Raw genomic sequence first — 18,679 nt, forward strand, 5'->3', positions numbered from 1 at the left:
GGAAGGAGGGAAGCAGGGCACAGGGAAAGAGGGTGCTGGTAGAGGGAGGAGGGGAGCCAGGCAGAGGGAGGAGGGGGTAGGCGGACGTAGAAGGAGGCAGGCAGAGGAAGGAGGGGAGCAGAGCAGAAGGAAGAGTAGAGAGGGAGCAGGGGCAGAAAAGGTGGGAAAGAAGATATGGAGGCTGCAGGGTAGGGGCGGGCAAGACGGCGCGGACAAGCCCCGCCCAGTGGGCGTGTCCCGACAGCCCCGCCCCCTCTGCCCGCCCTCGGAGCCCTAGCGAGCTGAGAGGTTGCAGGCGAGCTGAGCGAGCCCAGGAGCCGAGGTGCCCGCGTCCTTGCGCGGCCGAGCCCGGAGCGGCCCGTGCAGCCCCGGCTGCAGGTAGGAGGGGAGGCTGGCGTCGGTGAGCTGGGTGGAGGGCGGGCCCCTAGGCTGCAGCGTCCCGCGTCCTCGCCCCCGACGTGCCCCAGCTGCAGCCCAGGGATGCTCTGGAGACCGGAGAGTCGCTGGAGGCCAGATGCCTTCGACGTCCTGGTTCATTCCCCAGCCGACGTCAGGGGTGCCCAGGAGGGTCCAGACTAACATGCGCCACGTTCCCAGTCTGCGTGCCTCATTCACTAAGAGCAGAGGGATGGAGGGACTGGGGACCACCTGAGGATGGGGACATTTCCTTACCATCCCGGGGCACTTCAAGCTCTCAGGAAACCTTAGCTCCAAGAAAGTGCATAGCAGCTGGGGCTGAGCGCGCGCGCAAGCTGGCGCTGCTGCCCTGCTCATCCGAAAGATGCCTGGTGCAAGAGGCTGGTTGGGCCAGGACTTCCCGTGGTTCTCTTTCCCCAGGTGTCTACTCCTTCCTTTCTGTGGCAATGACCAAAGCTTCTCTATGTCTCTCTGTAGCCACCCACCCAGTCCCCATGGGTAACACCCACAGATGTCCTGTTCTGTGTTTGCTTTTGGGTTTCCAACAACAGACTCAGAATGGACAGCTCTTTAAGGAGCCAGTGTTCCTCTCGGGAAACAGACCTAAGTCTCAAGGAGAAACTCGGATTTTTGAAAGCCAATTGATAAGACCAAGTTACCTGAGGTCCACCGGCCGGACCTCCTGTCAGCGAAGATCAGGAGTGAAAGGGATTGTAGCCACATCAAGGAAGGGACTATGTCCAACTGAGTGGAACTAGATGCTAGCCCCAGTTTTTCTATGGCATTCAGGGTGTGTGTTGGACAAGAGGGAGGGGGAAAAAACCGATATGCTGGATCTTGCCTATGTTCTCTGTTGTTGTGAACTTTGCTGGAAATAGTGGAGCCTGCATATCCCAACTTTCAAATTACAAAACAAAAGAGATCTATGGAAATTCAAAGTGCCGTGCAGTCTTCCCCCACCCTAGGTCTGGGAAGGATGAACCAGCCCCAGCAGCTCCTTAGTCAAAGCATCCTCAGACCCCTTTTCAAGCAAAGGAAGGAAAGAGAGAGTGGCCTTTGGAGGTGTGAGCCCCTGCTGAGAGAAGGAAGGAGGGAGCTTTCCCCCAGAGCAGGAGGGCAAAATGGCTGAGCCTCCCTTGCGCCTCAGAAAGGAATTGCCAGGCAGGCGGCAAACAAAGAAAGCGCTCTGTCTCCAGCCAAGTGCTGGCTTGGTGGCCAGTGACTAGAGGACAAACAGTGAGTCCCAGGCAGTGAGACACAGGCCAGCCTGTCTCCAGAGCCTCTGTGGAGTGGGGTTCCCTGAAGAAGGCAGAGAAGGCAGGCAGCCACCACTGAAGGAGAAAACGGTAGTGGTCAGTGCCTAGTCCTTATTCCTGGGACCCACGTTTGTTGAGAAGTAAGGTCTCCTGAGTAAGGATCTAACGAGGGGTCCAGAAGCTAAGGCATAAAAGCTAAGAGGGTAAAGGCAAGGCTAAGAAAAGATACACAGTAACTCCACACTTGTGTCATCCCAGTATTTGACATCCCTGGCAATCCAGGAGAAAGGGCTGTGAATTTGTTTACCCATGGCCCAGCATCTAGCAGGAACTCAATATGTGTTCCAGCATAAAAACCCGCCTGTGTGGCAGGTGTTGGCCTAACGGTGCAGCTAGCTGGGACCTGTGTTGGTGAGGCAGGAAGGCAATAAAATGCTTCCTTCAAATCCACACCCAGGAATGAATGAAAGTGTCCTGGGCTGGGTACTGCTATTTCTTGGCCAGGTGACCTTGGCCACATTCTAGTCGCCCTTGGAAAGAAGAGATCGGGTGTTGAAACCTTTTGGTGTGCCAAACTTGTAATTCCTACCCTAACCCCGTGCAAAAGAAACCACTCTAACCCTACTTCAGAAGTGAGGAGAGGATGAGACAAAGCGGGAAAGTGACTTGCCCACAGCAAGGAGGAGGCAAGGCAAAGATCTGACCCGTGTTCTTCTGATTCCCAAGCCTGGGCAGCCATGTTGTGTTTCTCTGGAGCTCAGTCTTTACCTCTGTAAAGTGGGACAGTCAGGCGAAGGGCTCTGACAGTGGGATTCCAGAGTGGCCAGTGAGTCAGCCCCTATGGACCTACTGACAGAGAAATGACTACTTCTCTTCCTTCCCAGCAAGCGGTATAACCCAGAACAACATTAACTAAATTGTCTCCCACACAATATCATCTCTAGGATTGGCTGTGAGAGCTCTCAGGTCACTTGGAATTCAGGGCTGTCTTTCCCTCTCTGTCTCTTGCTTATGTTGGCCATAGCAAAGCCAGCCTTGGCCACCATTCGCAGCCCTCTGCATCCTGAAGGTTCCCCATGACCTTGAGAGTAGGAAGCATGCCCATGCCTTTTCCTGTTGCCTGTTCCATGGCATGCCAGGTAGCCCCTAGATCCCAACCTGTGTGGACTCAGCTCCATTCTCCCTCAACTGCATTCCTGAAGCCAAACCCAATGAGAGAGAGCCCCCTTTGCAGCCTTGCCTGGTCCTAAAATGAAAATGTGGCAAGGGATCTGGCTTGTCTTTGCCCAAATAGAATCTGTCCCTCCGCTCAGTTGTGCAATGTCACCAATTCTTTACTTTGAGAATAGTGGTCAGCCCTTGAAGAGATGGAAATAACCTTAAAATGACTTCAGATGACCTTGAAATGACTTCAACTGCGAAGAGTAGCTCCTCCCCCCAGCTAATGAGAGCAGCCCCTCCTCCAGCTGATGAGGTCACCAAGCATCCACTGCTCTAGGATTTGGTAGCTTCTCTCTCTCTCTCCCTCTCTCCCTCTCCCTCCCCCCCCCCCCCCTCTCTCCAGCTTTGCCCTATTCTCTGAAAGCCATTGTGAGATAGTAGAAGAAAGCTTGGCCCCTGAGAGGGAAGAGACTGGGTGGCCAGACTGGAATCTCAAAATAGGGCTTCCTGGGGGAGGTGTCATTGTAAACTGTTAGACACCCAGCACTGTCTACTCCTGACAGAACCTAAGCCCTTGGAGGTGGAAGAAGAGCAAAGCCCACTTAGGGCAAAGCCCTGTTTCCTGGCACAGGCAGTAAGTGTGAACACAAGCTGGAATTCGGATGTAAATGGAGGAACCATTTTCAAAATCCCTTACCCCCTCCCCCCCCACCCCGTGCCAGTATGGCAGCCACAGTGATGGCTGTCTTCATCTGTGTACTGACAATACAGAGAATGTGCCCGTGCTGCACTTTTGTGGCAGCATTTAATTTTCACAAGCTCCTGTGAGGTGTGTATAACTGGCCCTGTGCAGACGGAGTAATAGAGGAGGACACTAAATGGAGTTGAATTCAAACTCAGCCATAAAGTCCCCTGCAGGAGATCCCTATCACAGTGTCTCTTGCATCCCCAGCGCCCGAGCCTAAGTATAGGTCCAGAAAGCCAGGCCTCAGAGAGTGCCTCTTGACTTAGGGGGAAGCTGAAGTTTGGAGAACTCTGCTGCCATCATGCAGAACTGAGATTCTAGCTGAGATCTCCATCCCCTTCCAACAGATCTGTGGCCCTCACTTCATTTAAAGCTGGTCTCGGTGGCCTGCACCCAGCCACCACCTTTCCCAAACTCCCGGATAGCTCTTCATTCGCCCCCACTACCTCCCTGCGCAGAAGCCATTGAGAGCAGCCCAAGGAAGCCATCGGTTCCGTTTAGCGTGATCTGACATGACACAAAAAGTGGCATCCGATCTGATGTGAGCTGCCTGTAGCGAATAGCCTTCTATTTTTATATATCTCACAAATTGGAAATTACAAGGAGACCAGGTCTTGGAGAATGATTGGCGGTGGCACTCTGGAGGTGGGGGAGATGTGCAGCTGGCTGGAATGGAGCACATTAGGATGTTAGGCCCCCTCGGCTGGCAAAGGGGCCCTGGGCTTCTGGGGCTGGGTGTGTGTAATCCCGGCACAAAAGCAAGGAAGGGAAGGCAGGAATTGGTGGCTGCTTGAGATGGTGTCCTGCCACTCTGCCCACCTGTCTGCAAGACCAGCATCTTGTGCCAACTCTTCAGATAGCTGAGCCCTAGACAGAGGGATATTCAAGGTCAAGGATGCCCTGGAAGGCATTGGCAGCAGGTTGCCTCCCTGGCCTTATTGCTTGAGAAGAGCAGAGAGCGCGAGGTATGGTGCGCACGCAGCTGCCACAAGGAGATGAGTGGAGACATTCAGAATCAGTGTTCTGGTTGACTGCAAACTGGTGCTGACCACACAACACCCTGGTTATCAGCAAAGCACTTTACAGTTTGTAAACCATGCCTTTGCTGGTGGGATGGGGAAGTGATCCAGGGGAAGAAAGTAGAGTCCTAGAGAAGACTCTTCCATCAACCAAAGAGAGTCTAGATTCAAGCTAGGTTTCTTATAAACCTAAATCCGACCATCCGACCTTGACCTAGATGAGCTCTCTTTGCACGAGGGAGAGAGCATGCGCTCATCTAATACGTAGAATTCCAATTTTCAAAGCAGTTTCTTAGTTGAGCCAAGTGCTCCAAACAAAGATTAAACTGTCTTTACTATCCTGTCTTTTGAAGACACTGAGGTGCAGAGAGCTCTGAGCCCTCACCTGTCCCCTGGCTTCCTGACCAATGTCGCTCCCCTTTCCTGTGCCCTTCTTCCTGAGAAAGAGCCCGGGGAAGCACCATGCTGGCAGGAAAGGGACCTACAACACCTGGGGCATGGGTGGGCTCAGCCAAGAAGCTGCAGAGTCAAGAGCCCTTCCTGTATTTGTTTGAGCTTTACCTGGGCTGTGGCCAGAACTTGTCACAGTCTAGGCCATGTCCAGAGTTTAGGATTCAAAAGTGTGATCTTTTGGCCGCTGCCTTAGCCAAATGTGGGAGAGGGAGAGATGTGTGTTCTCAAACAGGCCTGGATGACACAGGCTTGCTCATCTGGAGGAACTGGGGTGACATGAACATTCCCCCCAGCCTTTGTGAGGTTCTACAGAGGGACCTGTGGTCTCAGGAGCCAGGAAGGATGTGGAGCAATGTGCCTATGAATGCCAAGCCACCTGAAGCCCACAGTTGGAGCCTCATGTAGCTGCCAGAGGGCACAGAGGGTTGGGAGGCAAGATTCAGGATGGGAACATCTGGTCAGGATCACCTCTGAACACTTGCCCTGCTGATGGTTTTGGTATCTTACAGGTTTGGGCCACTTACCTCTGGGGTGCAGTAGGCAAGATAGGAGACCAGTTGGGCAGGGTATCTCCAATCCCCTAGTTGTGAGGGGTCTAAAAGTCATGGCTATACATCTGACCACTGCGTAAGTGTCCCACGTCCAGCCCTTAGACAAGGCTGGGTCCCTCACTCCACCCACTCCAAGCCTGGTGCTGCAGCCAACGCTCTCAGGTTCCGGGCAGGGGAGCACGTGTCCTTCTTGTCAGCTATGTTTGGATGGTGTTTTGCTAATACCAAACCTGGTGCTTTTCCATGTTGTTCATGTCTTTGAAAATCACCCGAGCAGAGATAAGAGTGAGGAGGCGACATGGGGAGATGGGGCTCATTCTTTGTCACTGCCACTGTTTCCAGAGCTTGAAATCAAGAGCTCATCTGCAATTGCAAAAGAAAGAAAAAAAGGAAAGGAAAAGAAAAATAGCCCCCCAAAACACCCAGCATCCACGGAAAAGGGTGAGAAGTGGTCTTACTGTGTGTGCATGTTTGTGAAGATGGGGTTTAAAGACATGTGCGTGCCACAGGGACATTTGATAGATTTCTTCCGGAAGGATGAACACATGAGGTTTTTCCAGATACCAAGCCAACCACTGTACCAATGTCCTTTGTAGGAAACAGGGGCACCAGAGTTGAAGAGTTGTCCCAGGTTAGTTCACAGACATGTGACAGAGCTGAGACTCCATCAAGCCTGGGCTAGCATACCTAAGAAAAAGGAAAGCTACCTCCTTCCTGGCTTTAGGCTTCAAGGACCATAGGTAGGTCCCTTCCTTCTTTATACTGCTGAACAGGATAGTCATCAGTTTGCTGTTGCCTGTTCTTGATGCTTGGGGCAGGGTTGGGTGAGAGACACTGCCCACCCCACTTCCTCTTCGCCCCTTTGAGTTTCTCCACGACACCCTCCTGAGACTAATGGCTGGGTAAGATAAGCGCTTTCTCCAAATGGCAGTGATTGGCAGTAATGACAGAGCAGATGTGGTACCGCTCATTTGCTAGGGCATTCAATGGAAATGCCAACCCAGGGGAGTTCAATAGCGGTGCAGGGCTGCCAACAGCCTGCTCAAAAGCGGTGCCATTGTCCTGGACTAAGGCAGAACACCACCTCCCCACCCATGAAGACTGACTAGATCCCAGAGGCAGCTGAGTGTCCTTCCCAGGCTTGAGACCCTCAGGTTAACCCATGGCAGCTTTGGGAGACTTTCCTAGAGACTTTTGAGGAAGGACCTAAACAAATTAACTACCGGGACAGGTGTGGGTAACCAGCTGTACCACATAGAATGTTGCACAACTACTGTGTGCCAGCCTCTATGAAAGAAGAACTGTTCATTGTGGAAACTGCATCCTTTCAGGGATGCAGACCATCCTTCCTCCTTCCTCTCCATCATCTGTATGGTTCCTTAAGGGATAGCTAGAAGCCATGCAGCTGAGAGCCATAGCAATAGGAGCTAAGGGTTAAGTGGATGTAGGGACAGGTAGCAGACAGGCCATTCTCCATGTCCCGTTGACTCAGCCTTCCTGGATAGTTGTGTCATTGTGTTCTGAGGATGATCTGGGCCTTCCCCAGAATGATAATTGTTTTTGCCTCAGTTTTCCCATCCATAGAATAGGGCTATGATAGCTGCTGTATGCTCCAACCAGCCCCAGCCCTAATGCTGGGGAACTGGGGAGATGGTTCAATGTCTGGAGGTAACATGTTAGAATTGGTTCAACAGAAGAGAGTACCATCACCCAAGACAGCTTCCATCCAGTTCACTCTTAGGCCTAAAATGTCATTCTAACCTCCCACATTGGTCCCCATGGTGGCTCCCTAGACTTAGAAGGCTACTTCTCATGATTTTGAAGATAAAACCACAAACTTTGTTACAGATGGGTAAACTGAGGTCTAGACAGTTGTCCTAGGCACAACAGGTGCTAGGACCCAGAAGTTCTCACCCAGTTCTACTGCTCTTTTCCCTGCCCCAAGCCAGCCCAGCTTGACTGTTGAGAAATTATTAAATAGAGTTGGAGGAAGGACTCGGGTTGCCGTGACAACGGAGCATGTGTCCTCGGGAGATAATGGCGTTGCACAAGGAGAGTTATGTGTGTGGAATGCTGATTTGGGAGCTTCTGGAGTGAGAGAGCCAGCAAGAGAGCTGAGGGGACTATGTCTAGGCATTAGGCTCCCCAACAGGATACATGGGAGAAGCTTTGGGGTGGGAGCAGCTTTGGGGTGGAGCACTGGGATGGGATCCCTGCAAGGATGCTTGAGTTTCTTCCCAGCCTACTCAGAAAGGGACACTTTACTTCACTGTCATACAGACTTAGGTAGAGGGGAGGCAACTCTAAGGCTTGGGTCATACCATCAAGAGGCAAAGCTAGCTCTTGGCCTCTCCCAGCTCCAGGGAAAGCCTGGCACAGGAGATAGGAACTGATTGCTTGAGTCTTGGGTGGGGGTAAGGGGGGGGGGGTGGGTGTTAGTGTCAGGTCCCTGTAGAGCTCTGTTTTCCCCTAAGTGACAAGGGCAATGAATGTGAAGATCCTGCTGGACAGCCGGGAACATAATCGGGCAAGAGAAAGGAAACTACACACCACCCCAGCTAGAGGCGTCAGTTTTAAAATCAAAGCCAAATTCTCCATCATTTCTTTAGCTTCATGGGCTTAGTCAGGTCATGTGTCTTTGGGCGTTAGGATCCTCAGCTGGAAAATGGAGAGAATGCCATTTCCCATCCCACAGGAAAGCACAAGATGATGCACACCACGGCAGGTGAAGCCACCAGCTAGTCCCAAGTGGCTCCCTTGCTAGCCGCCACCATCTGTCATTAGCCCAAGGAGAAAGGCCAGGAGCAGGGGTCGCTATAGCCATCTGTGAAGTTGCAAGGATGAAAGTCACTGAAGCCAGTGCAGGTGCACAAGATGCTAGGCTAGAGCATCAGTGGAAAATACAGACACCTCGGTCCTTGGAATCAGACATGTTGCGTGCACTGTGTCCCTAAAGATCCATGAGCATGCCATGCTGGGGGGGATGGGTTCTTTCCACCAGCTGTGTAAATGACCATAGGCTGCAGGTCCTTTTGGAAAATATTTTCACCCACACCATTTGTAGCGCTCTCCCAACCAGGTGGTAAAACGTATTTCCCTCTGGATTGATCAGGGGAGCAAAGAGTATGAGGGTAACACCTTGAGGAACCCCAGAGTGCATCCTCTGCATGCTGATAGTGATATGAGCTGGCTGTCACCCCATTCCTTCTTGGAAGTGGAAAGAGAGAGTGCTGGACTCTGGCAAGTAGCCATTTCAGAGGCAGAGGGAGAGCAGCAATCGCCAATAGTGATGAAAGCCAGCAGCCATTTTGTTCATGCTCATGTACCTGTCTGAGTAGACACCTCCCTCAAGATAAGATTGAATCCTGTTTGCGGGTCCCCTACAGTTGTTGCCTGACACGAAGCCAGATTCAGGTTCCCCACACCTATCCCTGCAGTCAGAAGAAGGTTGGGGACTCACTTGGCGGCAAATGAGTGCTGCTCAGGTTCAGTCGGGGGTTTTGGCAACATTCTAATTATTGAGGAGTTCACTGGAAGAGTTTGCAGTGATCAACCTCTCCTTGGATCTTCCCCAGCTCCTGTAGCACAGAACTCCTACCATCCTTCCTCTTCCTGTTTCCCTACCATTATCTCAAAACATAAACAATGTCATCAGGTGATCATTTCCTGTGGCCCTGGTACTCCTCTTACCCTCCAAGTACGAGTCCTGAAATGAGGTATTCTGTTTCCCTGGAGAACATATGTGACTAACCTTGGCCCCATAGCATTCATCTTGGTCTGTGACTCAAATAAAAAAGGTTTTCTTGCTCCACATGCCTGGGTCCTGCTCTGCTCTTCCCATCATAGTTTGTGACAAATATCTAATCACCCTTTGGCCCTAAGCCACGTTTGCGTTGACTTCTCAGGATCTGAGGAGTTTGTTAGGACTGTCTGCCATCTTCTGCAGTTCTTGCTGTCAGGACTTTCGCTTTATAGGAGAGAGTGGGGGCACATAGTGTGAAATCTCTCTGGAAAGCTGAGGGAAAGGGTCAAAAGCAGGTGTGCTGGTCAAAGTGAACCTCTGGGTAGAGTCAGAACCAATGGATTGCGACCCCTTTTGGGGGGGGTGCCAAATAATCTTTTCACAAGGATCATCTGAGACTATTGGAAAACACAGAGATTTACATTATGATTTGTTTTTTTGTTTTGTTTTGTCTTGTTTTAGATTTATTTATTTATTGCTTATACAATTTTCTGCCTGCATGTACACCTGCAGACCAGAAGAGGACACCAGATCTCATTATAGATGGTTGTGAGCCACCATGTGGTTGCTGGGAATTGAACTCAGGACCTTTGGAAGAGCAGTCAGTGCTCTTAACCTCTGAGCCATTTCTCCAGGCCCCTACATTATGATTTATAACAGTAACAAAATTAAGAGCTGGGCGTGGTGGCGCACGCCTTTAATCCCAGTACTCGGGAGGCAGAGGCAGGCAGATCGCTGTGAGTTCGAGGCCAGCCTGGTCTACAAAGTGAGTCCAGGATGGCCAAGGCTACACAGAGAAACCCTGTCTCGAAGAACAAAAAAAAAAAAAAAAAAGAAAAAGAAAGAAAGAACAATGAAAATAATTTTATGATTGGAGGTCACCACAACATGAGGAACTGTATTAAAGGGCCGCAGCGTTAGGAAAGTTGAGAACCATTCTCTAGGCACTTTTGCTTGTTTGTTTGTTTTGTTTTGTTTGTTTTGTTACCCTGACTGAGATCTTACAAAAAGAGAAATAGATTGTTTTGTTTTCTAAATAGAAAGCAGAATACCTCACATAGTTTTCTGAACTACATCACCTTGAGACACTGACACCTCCTAAAAGGGCACTCTCTCTCTCTCCTCCTCCATTGCCCCCCCCCCCCACCCCCCCACCCCCCCCCCGCCTCTTGATTTTTTTTTGACAAGGTTGTCCTGGACTTCCTTTGTAGACCAGGCCAGCCTCGAACTCACAGAGGTCCTCCTGCCTCTGCCTCCCTGAGTGCTAGAATTAGAGGTGTGCGCCACCAAACCTGGCTAGAAAGGGCTATCTCTACCCTCACCCTTCTACTACCTCCCAGAGAAGCACTCTGCTGAGGGACCAGAATGGCATTTTGTACCTTAGGACTGCAAATCAAAGGCCACTTAGGACCGAGTAGTTACACACATGAGTAAGGGAATTGGGGACAAAGTGACAGTAATGGCAGAGCTTAGCCCTCTTTCAAGTCTGAACATTCTAAGTAGATATCGTATAATGCAAACTTATTTACCCCAAAGATCACTCATTTGGGAGTGACCTTGGGTGACCTTGTTGCTGACAGTATGCCTTCTGGAAAGACTGAATAAAGCCTGTGGCATTTGGGAGGGGGCACCCCCAGTGTAGATGCTTGACCAGAAACCTTAAAGCTGTCCCTGGTTACCTTCACTGCTGAGCCATTTTGTGCCACCCAGTTGGGCCTCCTCCTGGCCTCACTTCTACATGTCACTTACTAGAGATGTGTTTAGTTCAACTAGCCCTGGCAAGGTTTTTTTGGTTTTTTTTTTTTTTTTTTTTTAATTTCCCCCAAATTTGCATTCTGCTAACTCCCGTGGGAGTCTCCAGCATTCTGAAAGAGGCAGAATGGCTATTTAACCCCATGGGCTCTCACAGTGTGTTTTACAAGGCAGAGAGCCATGTGAATGAATGCCAAGTAGTCGCCCTGTCATTCATTTCCTGATCCCAGTTAATCCTTCCGGTGGGTTGAGCTCAGGGCCTTTGCAGAGGCAGTCTTGGAACTGAGGTCCTCCAGAGAACCAGCCTGTGCCACCACAGGAGGCCAGGAAAGGAGGTGGGATAGCACCCCTGGCTGGCGCTGTGAGGTTGCCTTGTGTCCCAGTGCAGGGCTTGGGTGGGCAGGCAGCTGCCTGCATAGAAGTCCTTCTGAGAAGTGAGGTTCACTTAGCAACCCCAACCTAGTTAGGATCCACAGAAGACTTCAGTGGCCCATGCCCTGAGGCCAAGTCTGAATTCAGATCATTTCCCCTGAGTGACCTTGGCTTCTTCCAAGCCTCTCAGGTTGCCTCTGGTGAATGTGTGCTGCGTCCTTCCCTGGGTACAGGAATCTGTACAGCCTGGATCTGCAGGACAAGAGACCTCCCTGCCACCCACCTCTTCCTCCTCTCCCTCTTTCCAACCCTCACCCTCTCCACTCCTTCCTCCTTCACATCCACCCCACCCCCCATGCTTCCCTTCCTTTTCTTAGGTGGATGGGGAGAGTAGCTGGCACTCTTCAGGTCTACAGAGCATGCTCAGAGCCAGTGAGGGGATGTGGTCCAGGCCTTCCTTTATAGGAAGCATCAGAGGGCTCCAGGTCACTGGGTGGTGGATAAGAAACAGCATCTGGAAACAAAAAAAAAAAAAGCACTCTGGAGCTGGAGGCAGCCCTGCAGCCCTGCCACCTCTGTGAGTTCTTTCCCTGCCACCCAACCAGCACTTTGCCAGGTTTCCTGAGAGCCCCTTGTTAAACACTTGCCAGCACAGCGCTGCTTGAGGGACACATGTTGTCCTTAGACCGTAAAGATGGCTCTCAGAAGAGCACACATGCTGTGTGTGGTGCTGTAAGGGGCACCAAGTCCCATTTGTACAGAGCTGTCACCTCCCTCACAGGGACCAGGCAGTGGTGCCAAATCCCCTCAGGTCAGTTTCCCTGTGTGCTGGTGGCCCTGTATCCCCACAGAGATCCATGCTTTGGAGCTTGGGCATCCAGTCTGACTACCCTCTCCTGGACTTTTTGGCAGGCTTTCCTTACTAGAGCCTCAGTTTCCACCTCTGTGTGAAGGGGATGTGGTGAGGGGCAAATGACATGGTACATGAGATACACAGAACATATTACACATACTGGGAGCTTTAATGGGCTGGATTTACAGCCCCACTGTGGATAAACACCCTTTCTGTACACAAGGCCCTGTACAGCAAATGGCTATGCCCAGGGAGAAATCCACGGTGCTGGTCCATCTGCGTTCATCTCTCAAACACCCTGGGAACCTTGTAAGAGACTACAGACTTCATCTCAAGTCTCATCCCCCAGCACCCAGCATGAGGCTTGGCTTACTCAACGCTGGGCAGATTAGATTGAAAATTGCCTCAAGAAAATGAGGTGCACCACCAGACACTGTAGATAATTAGGCATCAGAACAGGGTTTGGCAGGATGCCGATGGATAGTGTGATGGAGAGAGAAAGAGGATGAGACTGAATAAGGAAACTAGGGTCACTGGGAAGCAGAGCCCTGCTCCTCTGCTTGCACACAGAAGGAAACCAAGGCACAGAGAGGGCAAGGCACTGGCTCAGGGCTACACAGCTGCTAAGATGTGAGCTCAGTGCTCCCCATGGCTGGCAAGGTTGTGTCTAAAGTGAGCTGAGAGCCAGAGTCTCTAGGAGGAGACTCATGGTCTAATAAGGGATTCTGGCCAGACACCTCTAAGTAGCTCCTAGGGCAGCCCTACCCCAACTGTCCTCTGTGCAACTCATCCAACATTCACAGGGAGATGCAGCCTTCTTGAAGCCAGACACAGGGGCTCTAGGGTCTGTGGCCTTTCAGGTTCCCTCAGAGAGCAGCAGGACATGTCCTTGGGGTTTAGTCCTGGAGGGAGCCGCCTGCACATACAAAAGGTAGAATTGGAAGGACCCTCTAGAGCCAGAAAAATAGAGCAGTTGGCATATACACCCAACAGCCCAGCTGGCTGCTCAAATCTTGACATCTAGTTCCTGGTTAGGAGGCCTTGGCAAGTCACTTTGCTTCTCTGTGCCTCAGTTTACCCTTCTGTGAAATAGAGCTGTTGATAATTAATAGCTCGATAGTTATTCAGGGCAGCCACAACTGCTTATGTATTTGGTGTTGTTCTTACCTGGGGTCTGGCAGGGCCAGAGCCTCAGTTTCCTCTTCCTTTTGCTCAGGAAGCTTCATTTCCCAGCAGCCTCAGCTCTCCCACTGTGGCCATACCAACTAGGATGGACTCTGGGCCCAGGGAGCGTAAAGCCTCAGTGAATTTACCCAGGCCTGATCCCAGGATGCACAAGGTGAGGCAGGTGCTAGGCCAGGCTCTGACTCCATGGCCCAGGTTAAGCTCTGGGTGATCTGAGGCAGGTTGTTTGGCCCCTTTGAGCTATGGCATCGTGTACGAGAGATGGGGCTATGGACCCTGTAGCTTTGGTGTGTTTTATGCTTCCCTGGTCTAGGCATGGAGCTTGAGCAAAAACACTGTGAGAGTTCTGTTGAGCCCCGAGAAGGGAACTAACTTACTGGACCACCTCAGTGGGATGCTAGGAAAGCCTAGCATCTAGTACTTTCTAATGAGAACCAAAGCTAGGGCTGCTGCTGACCTCGGGGTATGTTGAGGCATCAAGAGGTTTGCAGGTCTTGGATGAGTGTGAAGAGAATTGAAAGACTGGAAAGATAAATTCACTCTTGTGCTGTGTGACCCTAAGTTCATACCAGGCTTCTCTGAGCCTTGTGCAGATATATACGTGGGGTATTAAACCAGTCTGCACCAGGAATGGGCCTTCCTTGGCCCCCTTACATGTCAGCCAAGGCTTCAAGAATGGAGTCTGTTCTCAAAGTTCAGCTGGGCATGCCCACCAATCTGGCCCAAAGCAGCCCTTTTTCCAAGAACGCCTGCTGACTTCTGGGACTCCACCTCCCTTTGGCTTCTCTTCCCTGGGCTAGCTAGCTATCCTTGTGAGTTGATCTCTATGACAGAGTGCGTACATGGCTGATCATCTCTTTGAGTGACAGCTAGAACGGCCCTTTACTGGCACATCCCGTGTATCCTGGCTTTGATTCTCACCACATTCATGATGCCTGAGATTAGCCCAAGCCAAATATCCCAACTAAGCACTCTCCAAGGATCAGACAGAAAGTCACCCCCCATAAAATCTGAGGTTCCTACCTCACAGCCTCAAGACCCAGCACACCTGTATCACACACCTGATCCCAGTGGACATTGCTGTTAGCAGAACTGCACTGTACACAGCAAGGCTGGAGCTGCAAAGCCCTCTGGGACACCACCGCCCCACCTCCTGCTACCCCTACTCCACGGCAGCCTCAGTTTTCTTCTCTATCTGGGGAATATAGTAACTCTCAGCTTATGTACCTGCAATAAGTCTGGACACGTGATATGCCAGGAATGCAGTAGGTGCCCAATATATGCAGCGCCTCTGTGAAAGGATTCATGCATGGGGACTTGGGTACACAGCAGATGTCCCAAGGGTGGGCCAAGCATTTCCCTCTCAATCAGATAATAAAATGCATTGTTTCCTTTTGGCAGGAATCCAAACCCAATATTAATTCCTTTCTTGAGCCATCACAGTTCTGAAAGAGATAAAAGCAAGTGGGGCTATTACAGCTGCTACAAGCCTCTGACATTCCAGTAATTACTGAGCAGAGGGGAGGGAGCAAGAAGGAGGGAGGGAGAATGGGAGGGTGCAGGAGGGAATGCAAGGGGGGGGCAGTTAGAGAAGGAAGAAGGAAGGGGGAAGGGGAGAGGAGAGAGGGGAAGTAGGAAGTCAGATTTGGGAAAGAGGCAGGCAGGAGCAGAATTCAGGCCAAGCCTGTTGTTCTGCCTCCTCCTCCTTCTCCTCCTCCTCCTCCTCCTCCTCCTCCTCCTCCTCCTCCTCCTCCTCCCCCCCCCGACCCACAAGGCATGGCTGGGACAATGGCATTCCTGACTCTCAAGCCCTGGCTTCTCAGCCTGCTTTCCACCCACATGACCACATGCACGCATGGGGCCTTCTAAAGCCATGAGACAGAGGGAGATTGTCCCTCGGGGGTTCCCCTGCACTCCCCTCTTTCATAGCTGGCCACTGGTTCAGTGCTGGGCTGCCCATCTCTAGGCCACCAGCAGGCTTCCAGGCCTTGCTCCAGGGTGGAGCCCTAGTGCCCTAGTGGCCAAGACCAAGTCCCATATCTCTTTTGGACTCAGTCTCCCAAGAGCCTCTCTGCCTCTGCTCTTGACCCTTTGAAACATTTGTCACAGCTAGGGTGAGATCCAGAAGCATGAGATAGCACTGCCCATTTAGGATACAAAAAATAATAATAGTGTGAACCCCTGGCTCTGGCCTCTGAGACACTGTGTGATGTGAGCCCTGTCACTGCTCCACCTGGATCTGTTCCCTTTTTGGCCTCTCTGCAGTCTTTTCCAACACCAAGGGTTCCTTCCTGCCTTGGAGGTCTTTGCACTGCTTTCCTGGTGCTTAAAACACTGTGTCCTCGAGTGTCACATTTCCAACTTCTAATTCAAATTGAGTTTTGCTGTTGTGGCCAAATAAAACAAGCCCAAGGGCTGCTTCTGACCCATTTGCCATGTCTGATCTAGAGCCTTCCTTGTAAAGTGTCTCCAGTTGAGGGCCATGCAGAGCTCTCTGTGTTTGCTTTAGCTGTATTTTTTGTCAGTGGCTTTAGGATTTGGTCACAGAAGCACACGGAGGAGGGATAGGCCATCACTGAGACACTCACCACTCTTTTCTTTCTGGTTTCTTCCATTAACATCACCCTCTCGGAGACCCCTGGGTGAGACTCGTGTTTTCCTGATCATATTATCATTCTTGTGAGCAATCTCTACATCCAACTCCCCTCTCACCCTCCAATGGGGATGAGCTGGACCTCTTCCTCTTTGGGCTGAGGTAAGGACCCACAGCATACCTGGTGTGCCCCATTAAGAGTGACAGAAAGTCTTGGGGTACCAGGCCCTCCATCCCCATAATACCCCTGCTGGTATATTCCTACTCAGCTACAGCCAGGAGTAATGCTGGGTGCAAATATGAGTCCACACACAATGGTGAACATCCATGTAGTGTCTGAGATTTCCTGAGCCCCTGTGAGCCAGTGCCAGAGTTACTGTGCATACCCACATGCCTGGCCTTATTGGTCTCATCCCCCCAGTTATCCAGTTAGAGGTCAGAGAGGCAAGGCAGCTCACCCTGTATTAGAAGGTGCCAGAGGGAGCTGAGGTGCGACTCGGTACCTAAGTGGCCTCAGTACCAGGCGAGTCCCAGTCTCTGCAGCCTGGATGCACCCTGGGGCATCAGTTCTATCACACCAGCCTCCTCTGTCTATGTTCAGACGTAGACATGAAATCACAGCTCCTGTTTGGCTCTGCAGCTCTTTCTCGGATGCTGCAGGTGTTTGGCTGAATCCAGATATGCATTTCCGGAAAACAGAAATCACAGCCTGGCTCCCTCAGGGCCAGCTTTACCAAGTAGCCCTGACTGGGACCCCTGGGTTGGACTTAAGGACTTGTGGATTGCCTTTCCTGAGGACCCAAGGGGCCAAGGAGTCTTAGAGCCACATGTGACCATGGGGACCATCTTTGCCCATCAGTACTGCTGTCATAGAATGCCACAGGCCAGTTTGGGATACTGCCTGGAGGCTCATGGTTCTGGAAGCTGAGAGTCTATGGCAAATTAGAGGCGTCAGAAAGGCCTTCTTGTTGAATCTTCCTGAAATATGGCAGGACAGAGACTGAGAAGGTGGGACTTGTTTTTGTAACAACCTACTGCAGTGACAATGACATTGGTGGGCATCAAGCCTTACCACCAGCCTGACCTCTGGTGTGTCTCATCCAAGCCATAGTAAAGGACAATTTGTGGCATCCCAGAGCAGAGTAGCTTGGCTAAAGAAAGCCTGGAAATGCAAGCTAGAACATCAGCAAGATATCCCCTTCTTCCTCAGCAGCCAGCTCCCTCTGCCATCCTAAGCACTGGGTGGGCAGTCCCCAAGTCTCTCTTTCCTCACACCAAAACCCCAGGGAAGGAATCTGATTGGCTATCTTAGGCCACATGGTCAGACCTGGCCTGAGGTAACTGGATCATCCCGAATAAATATGGCAGCTGGAGCCTACTGGAGTAGATAGTGGGACAACAGAGCACATTTGTCTGTCTCGCCTGAATCTGCAGTGTGCTGAAGCAGGTTCCGTCCTCCACCTCCTGATCTCTCCATCCTGGAGGGTTCAGGCTGCCTCTACCTGAGGCCATAGTTCTCCCTGATGTGGCTAGGCACGGCGGCAAGAATGGAGCTAGACATTCAGGACAAGCCTACCACTGTCTGGCCACCTTGAGGAGGAGGACAACGGTGCCGGGTAACAGGCTGCATGCAAGGGGCTGGATGCCGCGCACTGCACATGGGGGCAACTGGGGCAGATCCCAGGCATCACACCCAGGTCGTCCATGGCTTTTGCTCATCTCCTAAGTGGGAGCCACAGAGCAGCACTTCCTCTCTGTGTTCCAGTTTGTTCCAAGGGTTCCATAAGTTTGGTCTGTGTCCTCTTATTAAACAGCTTCTATAGAATGTTCTAGAAAAGAAAGGTTAACACACAAGAGGGAAATAAATTCCGTGAATGTCTGTTGATGTGTTTAGGGGGCAGAACCTTAAATAGGACACTTGAAGAAGACTTTCCCAAACTCCGCCTTCCGTGCTATAAAATATAGGGATCTTCGGGGTGCTCTGGTATCATTCTTAGAACATCTCTGCAAGTTTAAATGGAAGATGGAGAGAAAAAATATCCACTAGAATAAACTTTAATTTTGTATACTTAAAAAAAGAAAGGAAAATATCAACTCAGTTCCTGAAGCCAACATGCCCTGAGCATTTGTCCTACACCTGGCTCCTCTTTTCCCATTGATAAAATTATGGAACGCCCTGCCCATCATTACAGCCGCCCCAACACAGCCCATCCTGCATGTCTCTGCATCCACAGGCCAGCCCCATGCTGCATGGGCTCACTGCAGTCACCCTGGCTTGGGATGCTCTGCAGTCACAGGCACAGCCTGCCCGCCCCCCAGCTGCTTCCCCTGCCTGTTGCCCTCGTGCTGACAGCCCAGCCCCATCTGGTGTAGCCTGCCCCCTCACCTCCCTGCCCTTCTCCCCTTCTGTTCTGCAGGCTCTGTGGAGGGAGCCTTTAGGAGAGGACTTACAGCAGACAACCATCAGGTAAGACAAGCAGCTGTGTGAGGCATCCTGCCAGCCAAGTACTGGCAAATAACACACCCTGGCAGACCCGAAAGTTGAATATGCCACAACTGACAAGCCAGAGGAGACTGGCT

At 51.4% G+C, this 18,679-nt stretch overlaps 1 protein-coding gene across 2 annotated transcripts in view; it reads left to right on the plus strand.

Moving 5' to 3' along the window:
- Window positions 1–241: 241 nt before the first annotated feature.
- Slc6a1 (solute carrier family 6 member 1) overlaps window positions 242–18,679 on the plus strand; it is a 32,410-nt gene continuing 13,972 nt past the window's right edge. Inside the window, exons 1-2 of one of the 2 annotated variants that reach the window (XM_051155101.1) lie at window positions 242–378; window positions 18,517–18,566. The gene's annotated coding sequence lies outside the window, so the exon portion shown is untranslated. Of the gene's footprint in view, window positions 379–16,242; window positions 16,262–18,516; window positions 18,567–18,679 lie in introns of those variants that run through there. The other variant, XM_051155102.1, reaches the window with a different exon arrangement.

The sequence above is a fragment of the Acomys russatus genome, chromosome 13 (assembly GCF_903995435.1).
Source record: "Acomys russatus chromosome 13, mAcoRus1.1, whole genome shotgun sequence".
NCBI classification, from domain to species: Eukaryota; Metazoa; Chordata; class Mammalia; order Rodentia; family Muridae; genus Acomys; species Acomys russatus.